This window comes from Trachypithecus francoisi, unplaced genomic scaffold (assembly GCF_009764315.1).
Source record: "Trachypithecus francoisi isolate TF-2019V2 unplaced genomic scaffold, Tfra_2.0 Lachesis_group20, whole genome shotgun sequence".
NCBI lineage: Eukaryota > Metazoa > Chordata > Mammalia > Primates > Cercopithecidae > Trachypithecus > Trachypithecus francoisi.
In genome coordinates, this window is record NW_022681466.1 from 39,796,809 (window position 1) to 39,821,447 (window position 24,639).

The 24,639-nt window shown below is 46.0% G+C and overlaps 1 long non-coding RNA gene and 1 other non-coding gene across 5 annotated transcripts; both read right to left on the bottom strand.

The window, feature by feature from the left end:
- Positions 1-1,843: 1,843 nt before the first annotated feature.
- Positions 1,844-18,057, bottom strand: LOC117067393. Of its 4 annotated transcripts, none has more exons than XR_004430725.1 (4): positions 17,758-18,057; positions 16,860-17,011; positions 15,586-15,742; positions 1,844-2,172 (listed from the first exon to the last, which is right to left on the bottom strand). It is a non-coding gene; the product is annotated as an uncharacterized LOC117067393 (long non-coding RNA). The 4 variants fall into 4 exon arrangements; XR_004430724.1 differs by having other exon boundaries at positions 17,715-18,057; XR_004430722.1 differs by lacking the exon at positions 17,758-18,057 and having other exon boundaries at positions 16,860-17,241.
- On the bottom strand, positions 2,244-2,382 carry LOC117068093. The gene has a single exon (XR_004430960.1). It is a non-coding gene; the product is annotated as a small nucleolar RNA SNORA8 (small nucleolar RNA).
- Positions 18,058-24,639: the final 6,582 nt, after the last annotated feature.

Below are 24,639 nucleotides of genomic sequence, written 5' to 3' on the forward strand. Positions count from 1 at the left end.
GCTTAAAACCCAGGCGATGGGATGATCTGTGCAGTAAACCACCATGGCACATGTTTACGTATGTAACAAACCTGCACATCCTGCACATGTACCCCTGAACTTAAAATAAAAGTTGAAGATAAAAAAAAGAAATTAATATAGAAAATAATCCACCTATGCACATAATTCAAAAAACGAAACTCCACTATATAATGCCCTAATATAAAGGAGAAATAAATGGCCCCACACTGCCACGTTCATTGAAGCTGGATCTTCTTTTCTTGGTCTACTGAGTCAAATGTTCATCTCTTCCAGAGACACCTCCCAGAAACATCCAGAAATAATGTTTCATCAGCTATCTGTGCATCCCTCAAGCCAGTCCAGCTGACACATTAAAATAAACCATCACAACCGAGATCATTATAAACACCTACATGGGCCAGGCGCGGTGGCTCATGCCTGTAATCCCAGCACTTCGGGAGGCCAAGATGGGTGGATCACCTGAGGTCAGGAGTTCAAGACCAGCCTGACCAACATGGAGAAACCCCGTCTCTACTAAAAATACAAAATTAGCCAGGCATGGTGACACATGCCTGTAATCCCAGCTACCAGAGAGGCTGAGGCACGAGAATTGCTTGAACCTGGGAGGCAGAGGTTGTGGTGAGCCGAGATCGCGCCATTGCACTCCAGCCTGGGCAACAAAAGTGAAACTCCGTCTCAAAAATAAATAAATAAGGCCGGGCGCGGTGGCTCAAGCCTGTAATCCCAGCACTTTGGGAGGCCGAGACGGGCGGATCATGAGGTCAGGAGATCGAGACCATCCTGGCTAACCGGTGAAACCCCGTCTCTACTAAAAAAAAAAAATACAAAAAACTAGCCGGGCGAGGTGGTGGGCGCCTGTAGTCCCAGCTACTCAGGAGGCTGAGGCAGGAGAATGGCGTAAACCTGGGAAGCGGAGCTTGCAGTGAGCTGAGATCCGGCCACTGCACTCCAGCCGGGGCAACAGAGCGAGACTCCGTCTCAAAAAAAAAAAAAAAATAAATAAATAAATAAATAAATAAAAAGTAAAAATAGGCCGGGCGCGGTGGCTCAAGCCTGTAATCCCAGCACTTTGGGAGGCCGAGATGGGCGAATCACGAGGTCAGGAGATCGAGACCATCCTGGCTAACACGGTGAAACCCCGTCTCTACTAAAAATACAAAAACTAGCCGGCGAGGTGGCGGGCGCCTGTAGTCCCAGCTACTCGGGAGGCTGAGGCAGGAGAATGGCGTAACCTGGGAGGCGGAGCTTGCAGTGAGCTGAGATCCGGCCACTGCACTCCAGTCCGGGCGACAGAGCGAGACTCCGCCTCAAAAAAAAAAAAAAGTAAAAATAAACACCTATCTGAGGCCCGGTGCCATATCTTTTGCCTGTAATCCCCACACTTTGGGAGGCCAAGGCAGCTGGATCACTTGAGCCCAGGAGTTTGAGATCAGCCGGAGCAACATGGCGAAACCCCATCTCTACAAAAAATACAAGAAAAAATTAGCCGGGTGTGGTCGTGTGTACCAGTGGCCCCAACTACTTGGGAGGATTGCTGATCACACTACTGCCCTCCAGCCTGGGCAACAGAGTGAGACCCTATCAAACAGCAGCAACAACAACAAAAAACACTACCACAATTGATAAAATTTATCTTTTCTTTTTTTTTTCCAAAACAGAATCTTGCTCTGTGGCCCAGACTGAAGATGGGGTTTCACCATGTTGGCCAGGATGATCTTGATCCCTTGACCTCGTGATCTGCCCGCCTCAGCCTCCCAAAGTGCTGGGATTACAGGCGTGAGCCACCATGACTAGTTGAGGTAACATTAGGCAAAAGTATTCAAAGTCAATATATTTTTATTCAAGGAATTCCATGTTGTGATTTTTTTTCCATCATCCATCAGGGTCACTTTAGATTCTCTAAAGAGCTGGAGTCAAAAGATTTATCTTCAGGTTAGCCCTTTTTAATGAAACTGATGCTTATTTTACTCCAGTTGTCCTTTTTCTTATAATTCTTTTATTTTGGCTTCTGTCATCTCCTTTTAATATGGATATACTGATAAAGACTTCAAAATTCACCAATAATCTTTGGGATCTAATCTCTTCGACCATTTCACTTTAGGGTCATCTTTACTGTAGGTGGTGGATGTGCCTGGTCCTCAATTCAACACCCTGGAAGAAGAAAAGCATTGCCTACTGTTATAGAGTATACCAAACTGAGCACTCTGTGAAACCTATGCAAATACTGTATCAATAGAAATACCAGGTTTAACAAGCACAAAGTCAAGAAAACCAACAATGGCAGATATTGAATTTCGATAGCACTGACCTTTGAACACCCTAGCAAGAGTAAACTGCTGGGTGCAGATACCATGCAGTGCAAGATCTTCTTTTTTTTTTTGAAACAGGGTCTTGCTCTGTTTCCCAGGCTGGATTGCAGTGGCATGATAATGGCTCACTGCAGCCTTGACCTCCCAGGCTCAAGCTATCCTCCCACCTCTCAGCCTCCCAAGTAGCTGGAACCACAGCCATATGACACCACGTTCAGCTAATTTGTAGAGACAGGGTCTCCCTGTGTTGCCCAGGCTGGTCTTGAATTCCTGGCCTTCAATCATCCTCCTGCCACAGCCTCCCAAAGTGTTGGGGTTACAGGTATGAGCCACTGTACCTGGCCTATCTATGATCTTTGATCTAAAATTCCAGCTTCCGGCTGGGTGCGGTGGCTCAAGCCTGTAATCCCAGCACTTTGGGAGGCCGAGATGGGCGGATCACGAGGTCAGGAGATCAAGACCATCCTTGCTAACATGGTGAAACCCCGTCTCTACTAAAAAATACAAAAAACTAGCCAGGCGAGGTAGCGGGCACCTGTAGTCCCAGCTACTCGGGAGGCTGAGGCAGGAGAATGGCGTAAACCCGGGAGGCAGAGCTTGCAGTGAGCTGAGATCCGGCCACTGCACTCCAGGCTGGACGGCAGAGCGAGACTCCGTCTCAAAAAAAAAAAAAAAAAAAAAAAAAAAATTCCAGCTTCAGGCCAGGCACAGTGACTCATGCATGTAATCCTAGCACTTTAGGAGGCCGAGGCGGTTGGATCACTTGAGGCCAGGAGTTCAAGACCAGCCTGGCCAACGTGGTAAAATCCCGTGTCTACTAAAAATACAACATTAGCCGGGCATGGTGGCACATGCCTGTAATCACAGTTACTCGGGAGGCTGAGGCAGGAGAATTGTCTGAGCCCAGGAGGTGGAGGTTGCAGTGAGTCGATCTTGCCACCACACTCAAGCCTGGGTAACAGACTGAGACTCTGTCTCAAAAAACAAAACCAAAAAAAACAAAAAAAAACCAAACAAAATAAAGAATAGAGTACTGATACATGCTACAACATGGATGAACTTCAAAACATTAGGCTAAGTTGAAAGAAATCTCAAAAGACCACATACTGTATGATTCCATTTAGATAAAATGTCGATAAAAGGCTAATCCATAGAGACAAAAAGTAGACTAGTGTGTGCCACGGGCTGGAGGAAGGATGGGAAGTGACTTTAAATGGGCATAAACTTTCTTCCTAAAGTGATGAAATGTTCTAAAATTGGATAGTGGTGATGGTTGCACAACTCTTTGTACTGAAGACCAATGAGTTGTGCACTTTATTTATTTATTTATTTTTAAGATGGAGACTCGCTCTGTCGCCCAGGCTGGAGTGCAGTGGCCCGATCTCAGCTCACTGCAAGCTCCACCTCCCGGGTTCACACCATTCTCCTGACTCAGCCTCCAGAGTAGCTGGGACCACAGGCGCCCGCCACCACGCCCAGCTAATTTTTTGTATTTTTAGTAGAGATGGGGTTTCACCGTGTTAGCCAGGATGGTCTCGATCTCCTGACCTCCTGATCTGCCCACCTCGGCCTCCCAAAGTGCTGAGATTACAGGCATGAGCCACCGCACATGGCCAAAAAAGATTTCTTAATTGGTAAATTATTTTTATTTATGTACTGTTCATGGAGATAAGCACCGGCTGAGTTGTGCAGTTTAAATGGGCGAATCTAATGTTATATAAATTATATCTCAATAAAAAGGTGGGTTCTGGTCGGGTGGGGTGCCTCACGCCTGTAATTCTATCACTTTGGAAGGCCAAGGTGAGTGGATCACAAGGTCAGGAGTTCGAGACCGGCCTGGCCAAAATGATGAAACCCCGTCTCTACTAAAAATACAAAAATTAGCTGGGTGTGGTGGCGTGAGCCTGTAGTCTTGGGAGCCTGTAGTCTTGTAGCTACCCGGGAAGCGGAGGTAGAAGAATTGCTTGAACCCGGAAGGTGGAGGTTGCACAGAGCCGGGATCATGCTACTGCACTCCAGCCTGGGTAACAGAGCACAACTCTGTCTCAAAAAAAAAAAAAAAAAAAGGTGGGTTCCAGCCCAGGTAACATGGTGAAACACCATCTCTATAAAAAATACAAAAATTTAGCTGGGCATGGTGGCACACACCTGTAGACCTAGCTACTAGGGAGGCTGAGGTAGGAAAATCATCTGAACCCAGGAGCTTTAGGCTGCAGTGAGATGTGATTATGCCACTTTACTCCAGCCTGGGTAACAGAGTGAGACTGTCTCAGAAACAAAAACAAACACAAGATGGATTTTTTTTTTTTTAAAGAAATAAATCTGGCCGGGCGGGGTGGCTCACACCTGTAATCCCAGCACTTTGGGAGGCCAAGGCGGGTGGATCATGAGGTCAGGAGTTTGAGACCATCCTGGCCAACATGGTGAAACCCCATCTCTGCTAAAAATAAAAAAAATAAAAAAAATAAAAAAAATTAGCCGAGTGTGGTGGCGGGCGCCTGTAATCCCAGCTACTCAGGAGACTGTGGCAGGAGAATCCCTGGAACCCGGGGGGAGAAGGTTGAGGTGAGCTGAGACCGTGCCACAGCACTTCAGCCTGGGCAACAGAGTGAGACTCTGTCTCAAAAAACCAAAAAACAAACAAACAAACAAAAAGAATAAAATGTTACTAGCTCAGGGACATTTGATAAAGTAAATGAAACTTCTTTCAACTTAACAAAACTTATTAAGCATGTCAGGCATACTTGCTAATGCCTACAAGCTATGTAAAAGAATACAAAAAAGTTTCTGGTTTGAGACCTAAGAAAATGTATTTTTGTTTGTTTGTTTGTTTGAGATAAAGTCTCATTCTTGTCGCCCAGGCTGGAGTGCAATGGGGTGATCTCAGCTGACTGCAACCTCCGCCTCCCAGGTTCAAGTGATTCTCCTGCCTCAGTCTCCCGAGTAGCTGGGATTACAGGAACCTGTCACCATGCCTGGCTAACTTTTCACCATGTTGGCTGGGCTGGTCTTGAACTCCTGACCTTAGGTGATCATCCACCTCGGCCTTCCAAAGGGCTGGTTTTATAGGCGTGAACCACCGCACCCGGCCAATATGTATTTGTTTTAAAGTATAAAAACTTAACAATTAAAATTAATAAAATGCTAACAAATTATAACGTTATGTCAACTAACTAATAAAACTCATCTCATATAAAATTTGGCTGGGTGTGGTGGCTCATGCTTGTAATCCCAGCACTTTGGGAGGCCAAGGCGGGTGGATTACCTGAGGTCAGGAGTTGGAGACCAGCCTGGCCAACATGGCAAAACCCTGTCTCTAATAAAAATACAAAAATTAGCTGGGTGTGGTGGCAGGCACCTGTAATCCCAGCTACTCAGGAGGCTGAGGCAGGAGAATCACTTGAACCCAGGAGACAGAGGTTGCAGTGAGCCGCGATCGAGCCACTGCTCCAGGCCTGGGCAACAGAGTGAAACTCTATCTCAAAAAAAGCAAACAAGCAAAGTCATCTCATATAAAACTAATATATATACACATAGATTAATATAATATGAGATGTGGGCATATTTCATGTTTGACATGCTTTCAGGTGAGACTTCCACAAGCCAGGACTGTGAAGGTCTTAGGCCAGGATGGCTGCCTCCCTCAGCCAATTCTTGCTTCTTTAAAGTGAGATCTTTCTTAAGGCTTCTTTTTTTTTTTTTTTTGAGACTGAGTCTCGCTCTGTCACCCAGGCTGGAGTGCAGTAGCGCATCTCCGCTCACTGCAAGCTCTGCCTCCCGGGTTCATGCCATTCTCCTGCCTCAGCCTCCCGAGTAGCTGGAACCACGGGTGCCCGCCGCCACGCCCGGCTAATTTTTTTTGTATTTTTAGTAGAGACAGGGTTTCACCGTGTTAGCCAGGATGGTCTCGATCTCCTGACCTCGTAATCCACCCACCTCGGCCTCCCAAAGTGCTGGGATTACAGGTATGAGCCACCGTGCTCAGCCTCTTAAGGCTTCTATAGTCCTTTCTGGCAATCTTGCACTTGCCCGGGCACCCTATTTCCTCAGATACATCAATAATAGATAGGGTTGAAGTTTTTGCCTCCCAGAAAGCAACATCTTTCTCAGTGTATGCAAATAGCTGTGTGACAAAGAAAGTGTGTCATCTTACAGCACTCCACAGAGGAGCACTAGACTCTACCATACAAGGAGCCTGGTTCCAGAAATAGCCCTTACTGTGTTGGTTTATTCACGTGTCCCCTGTTAAACAAGTGTGCTCCCTGAGAACTGGGATATCTCATTTACTCTTTTTTTTTTGTTTTCTTTTTTTTTTTTTTTCAAGCTTACAGCACGTGGTATTCCCCGTTGGCTTCTCATCCGAGTACTAGCCAGGCCTGACCCTGCTTAACTTCTGAGATCAGATGAGATCAGGCGTGTTCACAGTGGTAGGCCCATGGACTCATTTACTTTTGAATCCTAAGGTCTGGCACAACTCTAGACACATGCTCTGTGTTCAAAAAGAGATTTTTTTTTTTTTTTTTTTTGAAACGGAGTCTCGTTGTGTTGCCCAGGCTGGAGTGCAGTGGCACAATCTTGGCTCACTGCAAGCTCTGCCTCCTGGGTTCAAGCGATTCTCCTGCCTCAGCCTTCCGAGTAACTGGGAATACAGGAGCCCGCCACCATGCACAGCTAATTTGTCTTTTTTTTTTTTTTTTGAGACGGAATCTCCTCTGCTGCCCAAGTTGCAGTGCAGTGGCGTGATCTCAGCTCACTGCGAGCCCCGCCTCCCAGGTTCACGCCATTCTCCTGCCTTGGCCTCCCGAGTAGCTGGGTCTACAGGCGCCCGCCACCACACCCGACTAATTTTTGTATTTTCAGTAGAGATGGGGTTTCACTATATTAGCCAGGATGGTCTCGATCTCCTGACCTTGTGATCCACCCGCCTCAGCCTCCCAAAGTGCTGGGATTACAGGCATGAGCCACTGTGCCCAGCCTCATGCCCAGCTAATTTTTTGTATTTTTAGTAGAGACGAGGTTTCACCATATTGGCCGGGCTGGTCTTGAACTCCTGACCTTGTGATCCATCCGCCTTGGCCTCCCAAAGTGCTGGGATTACAGGCGTGAGCCACTGCACATCGCCAAAAAAGATTTCTTAATTGGTAAATTATTTTTATTTATATACTGTTCATGGAGATAAGCACCATGTCCTTGGGTTTTTGCTTTCATGTCATTCTAAATTTCAATCCTCCTTGCAAAAGAAAATAAAAGTGTTACAATATCACTATTGACCAATCATCATAGTAATAATTGATTTATGCAAGAATCATTAGGCCGGGTGCGGTGGCTCATACCTGTAATCCCAGCACTTTGGGAGGCCGAGGCAGGTGGATCATGAGGTCAGGAGATCGAGACCATCCTGGCTAACGTGGTGAAACCTGTCTCTATCAAAAATACAAAAAAATTAGCCAAGTGTGGTGGCAGGTGCCTGTCGTCCCAGCTACTCAGGAGGCTGAGGCAGGAGAATGGCGTGAACCCGGGAGGTGGAGCTTGCAGTGAGCCGAGATCGCGCCATTGTACTCCAGCCTGGGCGACGGAGCATGACTCGGTCTCAAAAAAAACAAAAAAAAACAAAAAAAAACAAAAAAAAAGAATCGTCAATAAATGCTAAAAGGTTTGAGTGAAAGTTGGAGGATTACACAGTTATTTACACAGTCTCAAAGTGCTTCACACATAATAGTTATTATATTTTATTTTTTGAGGAGTTTCGCTCTTGTTGCCCAGGCTGGAGTGCAATGGCACGATCTCTGCTCACTGCAACCTCTGCCTCCTGGGTTCAAGCAATTTTCCCACCTCGGCCTCCTAAGTCACTGGGATTACAGGCACCAGTAATGCCGGGCTAATTTTTGTATTTTTTAGTAGAGATGGGGTTTCACCATGTTGGCCAAGCTGGTCTTGAACTCCTGACCTCAGGTGATCTGCCCGCCTTGGCCTCCCAAAGTGCTGGGATTACAGGCATGAGCCACTGTGCCTGGCTACATAATACTTATTTTACAAAGAGAAAATATTAACTTTGCTGTGAAGACAGCTGGCGGACACCATCTCAACCAATGATCAAAATTAACATCCCCAGTAACGGGACAGACTGACATTATAGGTCTCCTGCTATGATGCACTAAGAATAGCACAGCATTACTTCCAGGATATTCCTGCCGCAAATGCACAAACTGAATGTAGTCCTGAGAAAAGCAACAGATGTTTCCAAACTGAGGGACATTCTGCAGAACAACCGACTCCTCAAAAATATCAAGGCTAGGCCGGGCTAGGTTAGCTAGTAGTATTGTATGAAGGTGAATTTTCTGATTTTAATTGTCTTACTGTGGTTATGTTCCCACATAATTCTTTGTTTTTAGGAAATACACACAAAGTGTTTAGAGGCAGGGTGTGGTGGCTCATGCCTGTAATCCCAGTGCTTTGGGAGGTCAAGGCAGGAGTTTAAGAGCTCAGGAGCTTGAGACCAGCCAGGGCAATATAGTGAGACTTCTTCTATGCAAAAAACACACACAAAAAGCAAAACTTATCTGGGCGTGGTTGCACACACCTGTACTCCCAGCTTCCTGGAAGGCTGAGGTGGGAAAATTGTTGGAGCCTGGGAGGTTGAGGCTGTGGTGAGCCATGATCATACCATTGCACTCAAGCCCGGGCAACAGAGCAAGACCCTATCTCAAGAAAAAAAAAAAAAAGTGTTTGGAGGTAAAGGGGCAGTGTTTCTGCAACTTATTCTCAAATGTTTCAGAAAAAAATATAGATACAGTGAGAATGATAAAGCAAATGTGATAAAATGTTAACATTTGGGGAATGTGGGTGAAAGTTGTATGGGAACTCCCTCTACTAGTCTTGCAAGAACTTGCAATTATGCAAAAAAGTTACAAAATATTATAATATCTTCTGCCTCTGGACACTAAAGCTATTATGAGATGTTTTCTGTGGCACTAAGGGAATCTGCTAAGCCGGGAAAGCTGGTCAGAAGGGTTTTGAGTCAGTAGAATTCCCTACCTTTTATCTGTTCTCTCTGCAAGGCCCACCCTAGGCCTAATGACTTTTGCATGGGTCTAGGTAAATTAGATTTATATGCAGTATGACTTTATAAATTCCACATGTTAGAATGTACATCTGGCTACATATATTTTTAAAAAATAACAGTGGGGAGGCCGGGTATAGCAGCTCATGCGTGTAATCCTAGCGCTTTGGGAGGTCAAGGTGGGTGGATCATGAGGTCAGGAGTTTGAGACCAGCCTGGGCAACATGGTGAAACCCCATCTCTACTAAAATTACAAAAAAATTAGCTGGGTGCGGTGGCAGGTGCCTGTAATCCCAGCTACCCAGGAGGCTGAGGCAGGAGAATCACTTGAACCTGGGAGGCAGAGATTGCAGTGAGCTGAGACCATGCCACTGCACTCTGGCCTGGGCAACAGAGTGAGACTCTTTCTTAAAAAAATAAACAACAACAAAAACAAACAAACAAACAAAAAGGCTTAAATGCAATAGAAGTTTAGTTTCTCACTCAAATAACAGAATTCAGATGGTCATTCCAGGGCTGGTATGGGGTCCCCTAATCATCAGCGACTCAAGATGCCTGTAATTTTTTTCTTGTTTTTAGAGACAGAGTCTTGCTGTGTAGTCTTGCTCTGTTGCTAAGGCTGGAGTGCAGTGGCGTGATCTTGGCTCTGCAAACTCCACCTCCCAGGCTCAAGTGATCCTCCCACCTTTGCCTCCCCACTAGCTGGGATTACAGGTGTGTGCCAACCCACCTGGCTAATTTTTGTATTTTGTATTATTATTATTATTATTTTAGTAGAGATGGAGTTTCACCATGTTGGCCAGGCTGGTATTGAACTCCAGGGCTCAAGTGACCTGCTTGCCTCAGCCTCCCAAAGTGCTGGGATTATAGGCGTGAGCCACCGTCCCCGACACCTCTAATTTTTTTTTTTTTTAAGAAGGAGTCTCGCTTTTGTTGCCCAGGCTAGAGTGTAATTGTGCGATCTCAGCTCACTGCAACCTCTGTCTCCCGGGTTTAAGCGATTCTCCTGCCTCAGCCTCCCAAGTGGCTGGGACTATAGGCGCATGCCACCATGCTCATCTAAGTTTTTGTATTTTTAGTAGAGGCAGGGTTTCACCATGTTGGCCAGGCTGGTCTCAATCTCCTGACCTCAGGTGATCCACCCACCTCGGTCTCCCAAAGTGCTGGGATTACAGGCGTGAGCCACCGCACCCTACCAACACCTCTAGTTTTAACGCTCTGATGTGCTTAGCACACAGCCTCATGATCCAAGCTGATTGCTCGAACTCCAGACTGCACATCCACATTCTACCCAGCAGGAAATAGAAAGGAGTAAAAAAGAGTGCCCATAATCCTTTTTAAAGGACATTTTCTGGACAATGCACACAATAGTTTTGATTGCAACTCTTTGTTCCAGGACAATTTCTTTTTTGTTGTTGTTGTTTTTTGTTTTTGAGACAGAGTTTCACTTCTTGTTGCCCAGGCTGGAGTGCAATGGTGCGATCTTGGCTCACTGCAACCTCCGCCTCCCAGGTTCACCCGATTATTCTGTCTCAGCCTCCGGAGTAGCTGGGATTATAGGCATGCACCACCATGCTCGGCTAATTTTGTATTTTTAGTAGAGACGGGGTTTCTCCATGTTGGTCAGGCTGGTCTTGAACTCCTGACCTCAGGTGATCTGCCTGCCTCGGCTTCCCAAAGTGCTGGGATTACCAGCGTGAGCCACCGTGCCCAGCCCGTTCCAGGACAATTTCTAACTGCAAGAGAGGCTGTGAATTGCAGTCTAGGCAGTCATGTTCCATCTGAAAATCAAGGAGAGAGAGAATGGATATTGGGGTGTGTAACAAATCTGTGTTCCAACGCAAGATAAAAGGAATCAGTAAGAAAAATCTTGCAATTATGACTGAAGTGACAGTATTGAGATCACCTGGTGACATAAAGGATACTAGATTTGGAGGTGGGTGGTCTAGGACATGTAAGCAGAGACAGGAGATGTTTTCAAAGAGGAGAAGAAAATGGGAACAACCCTAAGGATGCCCTGGAAGGTAGGAACGAAAGATAGGTGAGAGTTCTGGGTCAGAGCTGTAATTCAGTGATTAAGACTTTAGAAGAGCTGGGTGAGGTGATTCATGCCTGTAATCCAGGTACTTTGGGAGGCTGAGGCGGGAGGATTGCTTGAGCCCAGGAGTTCAAGAACAGCCTGGGCAACATGGCAACCCTGTCTCTACAAAAAATACAAAAATCAAGCGGGCGTGGTGGCATGTGCCTAGTCCCAGCTATTTGGGAGGCTGAGGCAGGAGGATCACTTGAGACTGGGAGGTGAAAGGTGCAGTGAGCTAAGATCACACCAATGTACTCCAGCCTGGGCAGCAGAGTTAGACCCTGTCTCATTAAAAAACAAACAGACAAACAGACAAACAAAAAACTGTAGCTGAATAGGGAGAAAGGGAAGAGAAGGAAAACAAGGATACGCAAGAGACAAGGAAGAAAGTGGCCAGGTGCAGTGGCTCATGCCTGTAGTCCCAGTACTTTGGGAGGCCAAGGTGGGCGGATCAACTGAGATCAGGAGTTTGAGGCCAGCCTGGACAACATGGTGAAACCCCGTCTATACTAAAATTCCAAAAATTAGCTGGGCATGGTGGTGCATGCCTTTAGTCCCAGCTACTTGGGAGGCTGAGGTGGGAGAATTGCTGGAACCCGGGAAGCGAAGGTTGCAGTGAGCCAAGATCACGCTACTGCACTGCAGCCTGGCGACAGAGGGAGACTCTGTCTCAAAAAAACAGAAAGATGAGGAAACAAAAAGACGTTAGAAGGAGCCAAAAATAATAATAATAATAATAAAAAGCCAGAAAGAAAGAGAGGACCCAGTAAGGGACAGACCGGGAATAACAGGAGGCTCAATTTCAGCCCTGCTCTGCCCTGCTTGATGCTGGCTCTTTGGTCCCTAGAACTGTGGCCTCTCACTTTGTAAGAAAACCGGTGAGGATAGCTTTATTTGGTGTAAAGAACCATCATCCACTTCCAATCATCTTTGTAGTGTTGGAAACTCTCCCGACTTCACATAAAGCCTTTAGATAACTAAATGAGGTGAGCAAACATGGTACAAGGGCCAGAAAAAAAAATTAGGCTGCATTTAAAAGAAATCCAACTGTGTGCAGATACGAATGTTAATAACGACTGATAAATCAACCCATAGCTTTGTTGCTGTCTTCTGAGACACCGAAGCTATTATGGGAAGGTTTACTGTGGCTCTGACGAGGTCTACTGAATACTGTGAAAACTGGTCACGAGGCTTTTGAGTCAACAGATTTTTTTTTTTAAAGGAGTTCTAAAAAACTGCCTTACATGGCATAAACAGTTGGCTCCCTTCTTGTGAGGCTAATCTTTACCTTTGGTCAAGACTATGGAAGGTCTATTGTTGTGGCTCTGATGAGGTTTGGTGAAAACAGTGACAGGTGTTTACCAGGCTTTTGAGTCCATAGATTTTTCTTTTTTTTTTTTTAACTTTTAAGTTCTGGGGTACAAGTGCAGGTTTCTTACTAGGTAAACTTGTGTCATGGGGTTTTGTTGTACATATTATTTTGTTACCCAAGTATTAAGCCTACTACTCATTAGGTATTTTTCCTGATCCTCTCCTTCCTCCCACCCTCCACCCTTTGAAAGTCCCCAGTGTGTGCTGTTCCCCTCTGTGTGTCTGTGCGTTCTCATCATGTAGCTCCCACTTATAAGTGAGAACATGCGGTACTTGGTTTTCTGTTCCTATGTAAGTTTGCTAAGGATAATGGCCTCCAGCTCCATCCATGTCCTTGCAAAGGCCATAATCTTGTTCTTTTTCACGGCTATATCTTTGCTTTTTTAAGCTCCTTAAACAAACTGTCTTGCATCCAATAAATACCTGGCTCCCTTCTTGTGAAGAGAATCATAAAGGATATTTTTACCTTTTGATCAAGCCTATGGGGCAAAGAGATGAGTTAGGGTAAAACATGCACCTGAAGGTTCTGAGGTTTGCTCAAAGCACTTCATTTATAGTTTAAAAAAAAAGTTGGCCGGGCGCGGTGGCTCAAGCCTGTAATCCCAGCACTTTGGGAGGCCGAGACGGGCGGATCACGAGGTCAGGAGATGGAGACCATCCTGGCTAACACGGTGAAACCCCGTCTCTACTAAAAAAAAAATACAAAAAACTAGCCGGGCGAGGTAGCGGGCGCCTGTAGTCCCAGCTACTCCGGAGGCTGAGGCAGGAGAATGGCGTAAACCCGGGAGGCGGAGCTTGCAGTGAGCTGAGATCTGGCCACTGCACTCCAGCCCGGGCGACAGAGCAAGACTCCGTCTCAAAAAAAAATAAAAATAAAAATAAATAAAAATAAAAATAAAAAAATTTACATTAAAGCATCCTTGAGTTGGAAGGGACCCTTTTCTTTGAGTATAAATATTTCTTTTACTTTACTTTTTTTTTTTTTTGAGACAGAGCCTTGCTCTGTCGCCCAGGCTGGAGTGCAGTGGTGCAATCTTGGCTCACTGCAACCTCTGCTTCCTGGGTTCAAGCTACTCTCATGCCTCAGTCTCCCAAGTAGTTGGGATTACAGGTGCATACTACCACACCCAACTAATTTTTGTACTTTTCTTTTTTTGAAACAGAGTTTCACTCTTGTTGCCCAGGCAGGGGTGCAATGGTGCGATCTCGGCTCACTGCAATCTCCGCCTCCCGGGTTCAACCGATTTTCCTGCCTCAGTCTCCCGAGTAGCTGGGATTACAGGCATATGCCACCATGTCTGGCTAATTTTGTAGTTTTAGTAGAGATGGGGTTTCTCCATGTTGGTCACGCTGGTCTTGAACTCCTGACCTCAGGTGATCCACCTACCTTGGCCTCCCAAACTGCTGGGATTACAGGCGTGAGGCACCACGCCTGACCTCTTTTTTTTTTTTTTTTTTTTTTTTTTTGAGACGGAGTCTCGCTCTGCCGCCCAGGCTGGAGTGCAGTGGCCGGATCTCAGCTCACTGCAAGCTCCGCCTCCCGGGTTCACGCCATTCTCCTGCCTCAGCCTCCCGAGTAGCTGGGACTACAGGCGCCCGCCACGTCGCCCGGCTAGTTTTTTTGTATTTTTAGTAGAGACGGGGTTTCACCATGTTAGCCAGGATGGTCTCGATCTTCTGACCTCGTGATCCGCCCGTCTCGGCCTCCCAAAGTGCTGGGATTACAGGCTTGAGCCACCGCGCCCGGCCCTCTTTTTTTTTTTGAGACAGAGTCTTGCTCTGTCCCCCAGGCTGGAGTGAGGTGGCATGATCTCGGCTCACTGAAAACTCTATCGGGTTCAAGCAATTCTCCTGCCTCAGTCCTCCTGAGTAGCTGGGATTACAGGCATCTGTCACCATGCTCAGCTAATTTTGTATTTTTAGTAGAGGTTTAGTAGGTTTTCACCATGTTGGCCAGGCTGGTCTCAAACTCCTGACCTCAGGTGATCCACCTACCTTAGCCCCTCAAAGTGCTGGGATTACAGGCGTCAGCCACTGCGCCTGGCCGATTTTTATATTTTTGGTAGAGATGGGGTTTCACCATGTTGGCCAGACTGGTCGCGAACGCCTAACCTCAGGTGATCCACCCACCTCGGTCTCCCAAAGTGCTGAGATCACAGGTGTGAGCCACTGCACCCGGCCGGGTATAAGTATTTCTACAGCAGGCTGGAGAGACTGGAGTTTGCTTTGTTTACAGAAATCTGTTCCACCCTACTCACGAGAATTTCATGATTGTAGACACTTGTGTGTGCCAATAATTTCAAAATCTAAAACTGGTGGGGTTTTTGCAAGTTTTGCAAAATATTTTGCAAATCTGGATCTGAGTGCCTTTGAATGGTTTAGGCTGAGACAGTAGGGGCTGCGGCCTAGGACCTGTAGTCACTCCCAGGACATGACTCCCCTGAGTCCTCAAATGGTTCTTTAGAGCGCAGACAGGAGACCAAGATGTTAAGCAAAGCAGTGAAAACGCAATGAGAATGTTCTGGTGTCTCTGAGTGTAGACCCGAGCATTGTGATCAAACAAATTGCTTGGCCTATTAAAAACACACTGAAAGCAACATTTTTGTTTTGCAACGTATGAGAGGGCAGGTTGCCAAGTACTTGGTTATAATGTGAAATCCATAAAAATAAATCCTGCCCTTTGTCACTTTCTTCATACTGGATTAACCCTAGAGCATCAGAAATGGCACAAGAGAATCACGTACTTAAGTCATTTGTACTTGGAATTCTCCTTCTTTGCAGTGACTTTTTGTAAAAATGACAAATCAGTTTTCAGTTCCAGTTTTCTCTTCTGTGTGTAACTGGCCCATAGGTAGAAAATGTCAGAAACCTTAGTGAATTTTTCTACTGAAAAGGTACCTGCTGGAGACAAAAATTAAAGTTAAATTAACTAGAACAGAAAACGCCTAAGGGTTATTTTCTTCCTTTAAAGTGAAATTTGACTTACAATTAAAACACACTTTGTTTTGTAAGAAGAAAGACGTTAGGAGATATATATATATATATATATATAATTTCCTAGCTGGTTCTCAGCCAAAATCTTCATCACTTGCTCTCCTTCCTTCTCTTCCTCCTCCTTTTTTCTTTTTTTTTTGGGGGGGGGGCAGAGTCTCGCTCTGTCCCCCACGCTGGAGTGCAGTGGCGCGATCTCGGCTCACTGCAACCTCCACCTCCCGGGTTCAAGCAATTCTCCCATCTCAGCCTCCCAAGTAGCTGGGATTACAGGCATGTGCCATCACGCCTGGCTAATCCTTTTTTTTTTTTTGTATTTTTAATAGAGACAGGGTTTCACCATAGTGGCCAGGCTGGTCCCAAACTCCTGACCTTGTGATCCACCCGCCTCAGTCTCCCAAACTGCTGGGATTATAGGTGTGAGCCACCACGCCTGGCCTTTCTTTCCTTCTTTTTTTCTCTCTTTCCCTCCCTTCTTCCCTCTATCCCTCCTTCCCTCTACACCTCCTTCCCTCTCCCTCTCTTATTTTTTTGAGAGTCTTGCTCTGTCACCCAGGCTGGAGGAGTGCAGTGGCGAGATCTTGGCTCACTGCAACCTTTGCCTCCTGGGTTCAAGCCATTCTCCTGCTTCAGCCTCCCGAGTAGATGTGACTATAGGCACCCGCCACCACACCCAGCTAATTTGTGTATTTTTAATAGAGACGGTGTTTCACCATGTTGGCCTGGCTGGTCTTGAACTCTGGACCTCAGGTGATCCACATGCCTCTGCCTCCCAAAGTGCTGGGATTACAGGCGTGAGACACTGCACCCGACCCTCTTTCTTTCTTTCGTTAGAAGAGTGAAATCCTTACTTATTGAGGTGAAGGAAATTTAGACCATGTAGTCCAGTGTTTCCCTTGATGGATAAGAAGCGCCAGATTCAGTAATTAGCCAAAGGTCTTGTGGTGGACCAACGTCTAAGTCACCTCTAAACATAGTGCTTTCTGCTTTCCCATGACATCTTAACACCTCTGAAGACCAGGCTCACCATGTGAGAATTCGTCACCGAACTCTGTGCTTCCTGCTGTCTCTGTTGAATGAAAAGCTCCACTCCGAACCTTCGCTGATGCAGAAATAGGAAGTTGGTCTTGTGGAGTCTAAGTACCATTCGGGTTGCAGTAGGACCTAGCATGAAAATGTCTTCAGACACAACATCCTATGTTAGTACTGATCTCCTGTAGATAAATCACAAATGCCAAACACTGGCTACCAGGGGGTTTCTGATTTGTTTTGTTTGCTTGTTTGATATTAGTTATCAATTGGAACATGGGAGATAAAAGGTAGGAAGAAAATAAGTGGGTATTTAACATCCCCTGTTTTAAAACTGTTGAAGTAATAAGAGCTAATCTTCTGTAGACTTACTCTATCCAAGCAGAGGTTTGAGAAGCCTGTAATCCCACAGTCCCTGGGAAGGCTATTGTTTTTCTTTATTTTTTGAGACAAAGCCTCACTCTGTTGCCCAGGCTGGAGTGCTGTGGTGTGATCTTGGCTCACTGCAACCTCCACCTCTTGGGCTCAAGCAATTCTCCTGCCTTAGCCTCCTGAAGAGCTGGCACTACAGGCACGCGCCACCATGCCCAGTTAATTTTTGTATTTTTAGTAGAGACGGGGTTTCACTATGTTGGCCGGGATGGTCTTGAACTCCTGACCTCATGATTCACCCGCCACGGCCTCCCAAAGTGCTGGGATTACAGGCGTGAGCCACCGTGCTCGGCCCATGGGAAGGCTATTTTATTATCCCTGTTTCACAGGCAAAGAAACTGTAGGGGAGAAAGGTCAAGGAGCTTGCCTGGGATCTGACAGGTCAGAGGACAGTGCGACCCAGGGTTTGTGCTTCCCTTACAGGCAACGGGACTCCAGGAACAACATATGTTAAGTCTCTAGACCTGTCTTCAGAGGGCCGCCTTCTGTCTTCAGGCTGCCTTCTTTCTCTTCTGCGGTTCTGAGGCCTTTGCTTCCTTCCTGCTCTGCTGACTCAGGACCCCAGGAAGCCTGGCTTCCTGTCATGGACTGTTCGAGGAAGGCCTGCGGGGCTGCAGAGTCAGCAGAGGGTGCTCCGTGGGAGAGCCTGCAGAGGCCAGAGAGCTAGGGGCCAAGGCTGAGCCACGCAGGCGCCTGTGCACACACACACTCACATACTTTCATGTTCACACACAAACACAAACATGTTTGCACACACACACGTTCACACAGACGTAAACATTCACACACAAACATCCACACACAAATACACATTCACACACTCATGCATTCACACACTCATGCTGTCACACTCACACGTACACACACACAGAGAACACATTGTGACTAGGAGAGAGAAGGAAAAGTAGGGGATTCAAAAGTGAACTGAGAAGCCAGAAACAGCCACTGGATATGTTTGGGAGGCCAGAAATGCTGCAGACTTCTACTACTCTACTTCCTTTTAGAAAGGTTCCTGCTAGGCCGGGCGCGGTGGCTCAAGCCTGTAATCCCAGCACTTTGGGAGGCCGAGATGGGCGGATCATGAGGTCAGGAGATCGAGACCCTCCTGGCTAACATGGTGAAACCCCGTCTCTACTAAAAATACAAAAACTAGCCGGGCGAGGTGGCGGGCGCCTGTAGTCCCAGCTACTCGGGAGGCTGAGGCAGGAGAATGGCGTAAACCCGGGAGGCGGAGCTTGCAGTGAGCTGAGATCTGGCCACTGCACTCCAGTCCGGGCGACAGAGCGAGACTCTGCCTCAAAAAAAAAAAAAAACAAAAAAAAAACGAAAGGTTCCTGCTTTCATTAGGAAGGAGAAAATAGAGTTGCTTCTTTGTTAAACATATCCACTGAGTTTAAATTTTTATTTTTATTTTTATTTTTGAGACAGAGTCTTGCTGTGTCGTCCAGGCTGAAGTGCAGTTGCTCCATCTTGGCTCACTGAAGCGATTCTCCTGCCTCAGCCCGTCTAGTAGCTGAGACTACAGGCGCGTGCCACCATGCCTGGCTAGTTTTTTGTATTTTTATTTTTATTTTTGAGACAGAGTCTTGCTGTGTCGTCCAGGCTGAAGTGCAGTTGCTCCATCTTGGCTCACTGCAACCTCTGCCTCTGGGGTTCAAGTAATTCTCTGCCTCAGCTTCTTGTGTAGCTGGTATTACAGGCACCTGTGATCACGCTCGGCTAATTTTTGTATTTTTAGTAGAGACGGGGTTTCACCGTGTTAGCCAGGATGGTCTTGATCTCCTGACCTCGTGATCCACCCGTCTCGGCCTCCCAAAGTGCTGGGATTACAGGCTTGAGCCACCGCGCGCGGCCGTTTTTTTGTATTTTTAGTAGAGACGGGGTTTCACCATGTTAATCAGGATGGTTTCGATCTCCTGACCTTGTGATCCTCCCGCGTTGGCCTCCCAAAGTGCTGGGGTTACATGCGTGAGCCACCGCGCCCAGCTAAATTTTTATTTATTTATTGAGACAGAGTGTCACTGTCACCCAGGCTGGAGTGCAGTGCTGCAATCTTGGCTCACTGCAACCTCTGCCTCTGGGGTTCAAGTAATTCTCTGCCTCAGCTTCTTGTGTAGCTGGTATTACAGGCACCTGTGATCACGCTCGGCTAATTTTTGTATTTTTAGCAGAGACAGGGTTTCATCATATTGGCCAGGCTGGTCTTTAACTCCTGACCTCATAATCTACCTGCCTCGGCCTCCCAAAGTGCTGGGATTACAGGTATGAGCCACCGTGCCAGTCTGTTTTCTTTTAGCCTTGTCTTATTGTGAAATATAACACACTACAGAAAAGTGTATGAAACAGAGATAGCTCATTGTTTTATCACACAGCAAAGAGCCATGTCACAAATCATCAGGTCAGGAAATGTACCATCATGAGCAACTCGAACCCTCACTCATGCTTCTCACCTCCTTTTGGACGCAACCACGGTCCTAAATTTTATGGCAACTGTCTCCTTGCTAAGCATGCGTCTGTCAATGCTGTAATTTTGTTTGCCTTTTGCTTTTTGAGACGGGGTCTTGCTCTGTTGCCCAGGCTGGAGTGCAGTGGCATGATCTCAGATCTCTGCAGCCTCCACCTCCTGGGTTCAAGCGATTCTCCTGCGTCAGCCTCCTGAGTAGCTGGATTACAGGTGTGTGCCACCGTGCCTGGCTAATTTTTGTATTTTTAGTAGAGATGGGGTTTTGCCATGTTGACCATGCTGGGCTCGAACCCCTGGCCTCAAGTGATCCGCCCATCTAGGCCTCCCAAAGTGCTGGGATTACAGGCATGAGCCACCATTCCTTGCCTGCTGTGGGGGTAATTCATGGTATGAATGTTGAAGTTTGCTTCATTCCACTGCTGAAGTACATCTGCCCCCAGCTTTTGGCTATTATGATTCATATTGCTACAAATACTTATAGAATATTCTAACACAAATACTCACGTCTTTTGAGGCACAAGTTCATATACTTCCTGGAGTGAAATTGCTGGGTTATAGAGGATGTTCAACGTCAGTAGATACTGCCAAACAGTTTTCCAAAGTGGTTATATCAATCCAAACTTGACCCAGCTGTATTTGAGATTCCATTGCTCTATATCCTAACCACCTCTCTGTATGGTCAGCCTTTTTAATTTTAGCCCTTCTGCTGGGTGTGTGCTGCTATCTCATCGCGATTTTAATTTGTATTTATTTGCTTATGAGTGAGGTTAAGCAGTTTCAAACACCTTTATCAGTCATTTGGATATCTCTTCTGGTGCAGTGCCTGTTAATGGCTTTTATCTGGTTTTCTTTTGGGTTCTTTTTTTTCCTTATTGATATGTAAGAATCCTTTATATAGCTCTAAGTCCTTTGTTATTCGTGCTGTAAATATCCTTTTCCACTTGTGACATGACATTGCACTCTTTTAATAATCTTTTGTGGTGTACACAATTTCTTAATTTTAATGTAGTCAAATTTATTAATTTGTTTCTTCTTTTTGGTTATTGATTTTTGTGTTGTATTTAATAATTCTTTCCTACCTTCAGGTCACAAAGATATTTTAACATTATCTCCTAGTTCTGTGGTACCCAATATGGCAGCCATCTGTGACTACTTAAACAGAAATGAATTAAAATGAAACAAAAGCCAGGAGCGGTGGTGCACGCCTGTAATCCCAGCACTTTGGGAGGCTATGGCAGGGGGGCGGAGAGCAAATCACAAGGTCAAGAGATCGAGACCATCCTGGCCAACATGGTGAAACTCCGTCTCTACCAAAAATACAAAAATTAGCTGGGTATGGTGGTACGTGCCTGTGGTCCCAGCTACTCAGGAGGCTGAGACAGGAGAATCGCTTGAACCCGGGTGGTGGAGGTTGCAGAGAGCCGAGATTGCACCACTGCACCAGCTTAGCGACAGAGCAAGACTGTGTCTCTAAATAAATAAATAAATACTTCCTCAGTTGCCTTATTAAAGCACAGATCATAGAATACTTTCATTTTATCTTGGTTTGTACTGTTTGAGGAGATTTATTGTTTTTTCTTACACATTTAAATCTACAACCCACCTGGAATTAATTTTTCTTTTTGGCGGTTATATTTCTTTTTTTTTTTTTTTTTTGAGACGGAGTCTTGCTCTGTCGCCCAGGCTGGAGTGCAGTGGCCGGATCTCAGCTCACTGCAAGCTCCGCCTCCCGGGTTTAAGCCATTCTCCTGCCTCAGCCTCCCGAGTAGCTGGGACTGCAGGCGCCGCCACCACGCCCGGCTAGTTTTTTGTATTTTTCAGTAGAGACGGGGTTTCACCGTGTTAGCCAGGATGGTCTCAAACTCGTGACCTCGTGATCCGCCCGTCTCGGCCTCCCAAAGTGCTGGGATTACAGGCTTGAGCCACCGCGCCCGGCCAGATTTCTTTCTTTCTTTCTTTTCTTTTTTTTTTGGAGACAAGGTCTCACTCTTTTGCTCCCGCTGGGTGCAGAGGAGTGATCTCTGCTTACTGCAACCTCCGCCTCCCGGGTTCAAGCAATTCTCGTGCCTCAGCCTCCACCGTAGCTGGGACCACGGGCACACACCACCACGCCCAGCTAATTTTTTGTATGTTTAGTAGAGACGAGGTTTCACCAAAAATTAGCTGGGCATAGTGGCACACGCCTGTAAGCTCAGCTACTTGGGAAGCTAAGGCAAGAGAATCACTTGAACCTGGGAGGCGGAAGCTGCAGTTAGCCAAGATCGCACCACTGCATTCCAGCCTGGGCAACACAGGGAAACTGTATTTAAAAAAAACAAAAAACAAAAAACAAAACTGGGCCGGGCGCGGTGGCTCAAGCCTATAATCCCAGCACTTTAGGAGGCCGAGATGGGCGGATCACGAGGTCAGGAGATCGAGACCATCCTGGCTAACACGGTGAAACCCTGTCTCTACTAAAAAAAATACAAAAACTAGCCAGGCGAGGTGGCGGGCGCCTGTAGTCCCAGCTCCTCGGGAGGCTGAGGCAGGAGAATGGCGTAAATCCGGGAGGCGGAGCTTGCAGTGAGCTGAGATCCGGCCACTGCACTCCAGTCCGGGCGACAGAGCGAGATTCCGCCTCAAAAAAAAAAAAAAAAAAACAAAAAAACTGGGCATGGTGGCTCATGCTAGTAATACCAGCACTTTGGGAGGCCGAAGCAGGTGGCGGAACACCAGGTCAGGAGATCAAGACCATCCTGGCTAAATGGTGAAACCCCGTCTCTACTAAAAATACAAAAAATTACCCAGGCATAGTGGCACGCGCCTGTAGTCTCAGCTACTCGGGAGGCTGGGTCAGGGGAATCCTCTGAACCCGGGAGGCAGAGGTTGCAGTAAGTCGAGATCACGCCACTGCACTCCAGCCTGGGTGACAGAGTGAGACTCCATCTCCATAAAGAAAAAAAAAAAAAAGACTTACCAAGGGCTTAATTTTATTAGGCTTCTCAAATAATTAACTTTAGTCTATGTTTTCATTTCTCTGTGCTTAATTAGCTGTTCTTTTTCTAATTTCTCAGCAAGAGTACTTTGTTTATTCTTAATTCAGTCTCTCTTATTTTCTAATACAGGCATTAAAAATACTTAATTTAAAACTTTCCATTGAAGTATGGCTTTAGCTGCATCTCAATTTTCAGGATGTAATATTTTTATGAACTATCAGTTTAAAATATTTTCTAATTCCCATTGTGATTTTTTAAAAAATCTGTGAGTTATTTACAAGTATATATATGGTTTCTGAACATGTAGATATTTCCTACTTAATTTTTAAAATTCTTACTTTCTAGCTTAATTGCGTCATTGTCTGAGAATGTGCTCTGTATGATTTACATCATTTGAAATTTGTTGGAACTTGCTGTATTGCCTAGCATTTCGTAAACATTCCATGTATACTTGAAAAGAATCTGGGATCTGCAGTTGTGGGTGCACTATTCTATATATGTCCATTTGGTTAACGTTTGCTTATCCAGTTGTTCAGATCTATAGCTTACTAATTTTGCATATGCTTCTTTTAACAGTTACTGATAGACATAACTTCCGCTATTATTGTAAGATTTGTCTCCTTGGAATTCAGACCATTTTTTGCTTTATATATTTTGAGCCTATGTTTATCAGTAACGCACAAACTTAGAATTGTTTCTTAGAATATCTTCTTGGTGAACTGAGAATATTAACGTTATCCAGTGTCTTTCTTTATTTCTAGTAATGCTGTTTGCCCTAAAGTCTACTTTATTTTGGTCAGTCTTTGCATGGTTGGTGTTTAAAGTTTTTTTTTTTTTTTTTTGAGACGGAGTCTTGCTCTGTCACCCAGCCTGGAGTGCAGTGGCCGGATCTCAGCTCACTGCAAGCTCCGCCTCCCGGGTTCCCGCCATTCTCCTGCCTCAGCCTCCCGAGTAGCTGGGACTACAGGCGCCACCACCTCGCCCGGCTAGTTTTTTGTATTTTTTAGTAGAGACGGGGTTTCACCGTGTTAGCCAGGATGGTCTCGATCTCCTGACCTCATGATCCGCCCGTCTCGGCCTCCCAAAGTGCTGGGATTACAGGCTTGAGCCACCGCGCCCGGCCTTTTTTTTGAGACTGAGTCTTGCTCTGTCTCCTGGGCTGGAGTGCAGTGGCACCATCTCGGCTCACTGCAACCTCTGCCTCCTAGGTTCAAGTGATTCTCCCGCCTCAGCCTCCCAAGTAGCTGGGATTATAGGCACGCACCACCATGCCGGCTAAGTTTTTTTTTTTATATTTTTAGTAGAGACGGGGTTTCACCATGTTGGCCAGGCTGGTCTTCAACTCCTGACATCAGCTGATCCGCCCACCTTGGCCTCCCAAAGTTCTGGGATTATAGGCGTAAGCGACCACACCCAGCCTCAAATGTTTTAATTTTGTAAATTGTGGTAAAATATGTGTAACAGAAAATTTCCCATCTAAAAGTTTTTACGTTTACAGGTCAGTAAAGTACATTTGACCTGTTTTGCCAATTGATCTCTAAAACTCTTTTCATCTTGCAAAATTAAAACTATGCCCATTAAATAACAACTTTCCTACCCCAGCCCCTGGCAACCATCCTTCTACTCTCTGTATAAATTTGACTACTGTAGGAACCTCACATAAGTAGAATCATACAGTATGTGTACTTTTGTATCTGCTTTATTTTACTAACCTAATGTCCTCATAGTTCATCCATGTGGTAGCATGTGTCAGAATTTTCTTCCTTTTTAAGACGTAAGGCCAGACATGGTGGCTCACATCTGTAATCACAGCACTTTGGGAGGCAGAGGTGGAAGGAGACCAACCTATGCAACAGGTGGAAGGAGACCAACCTATGCAACACAGGGAGACCCCAATTCTACAAAAA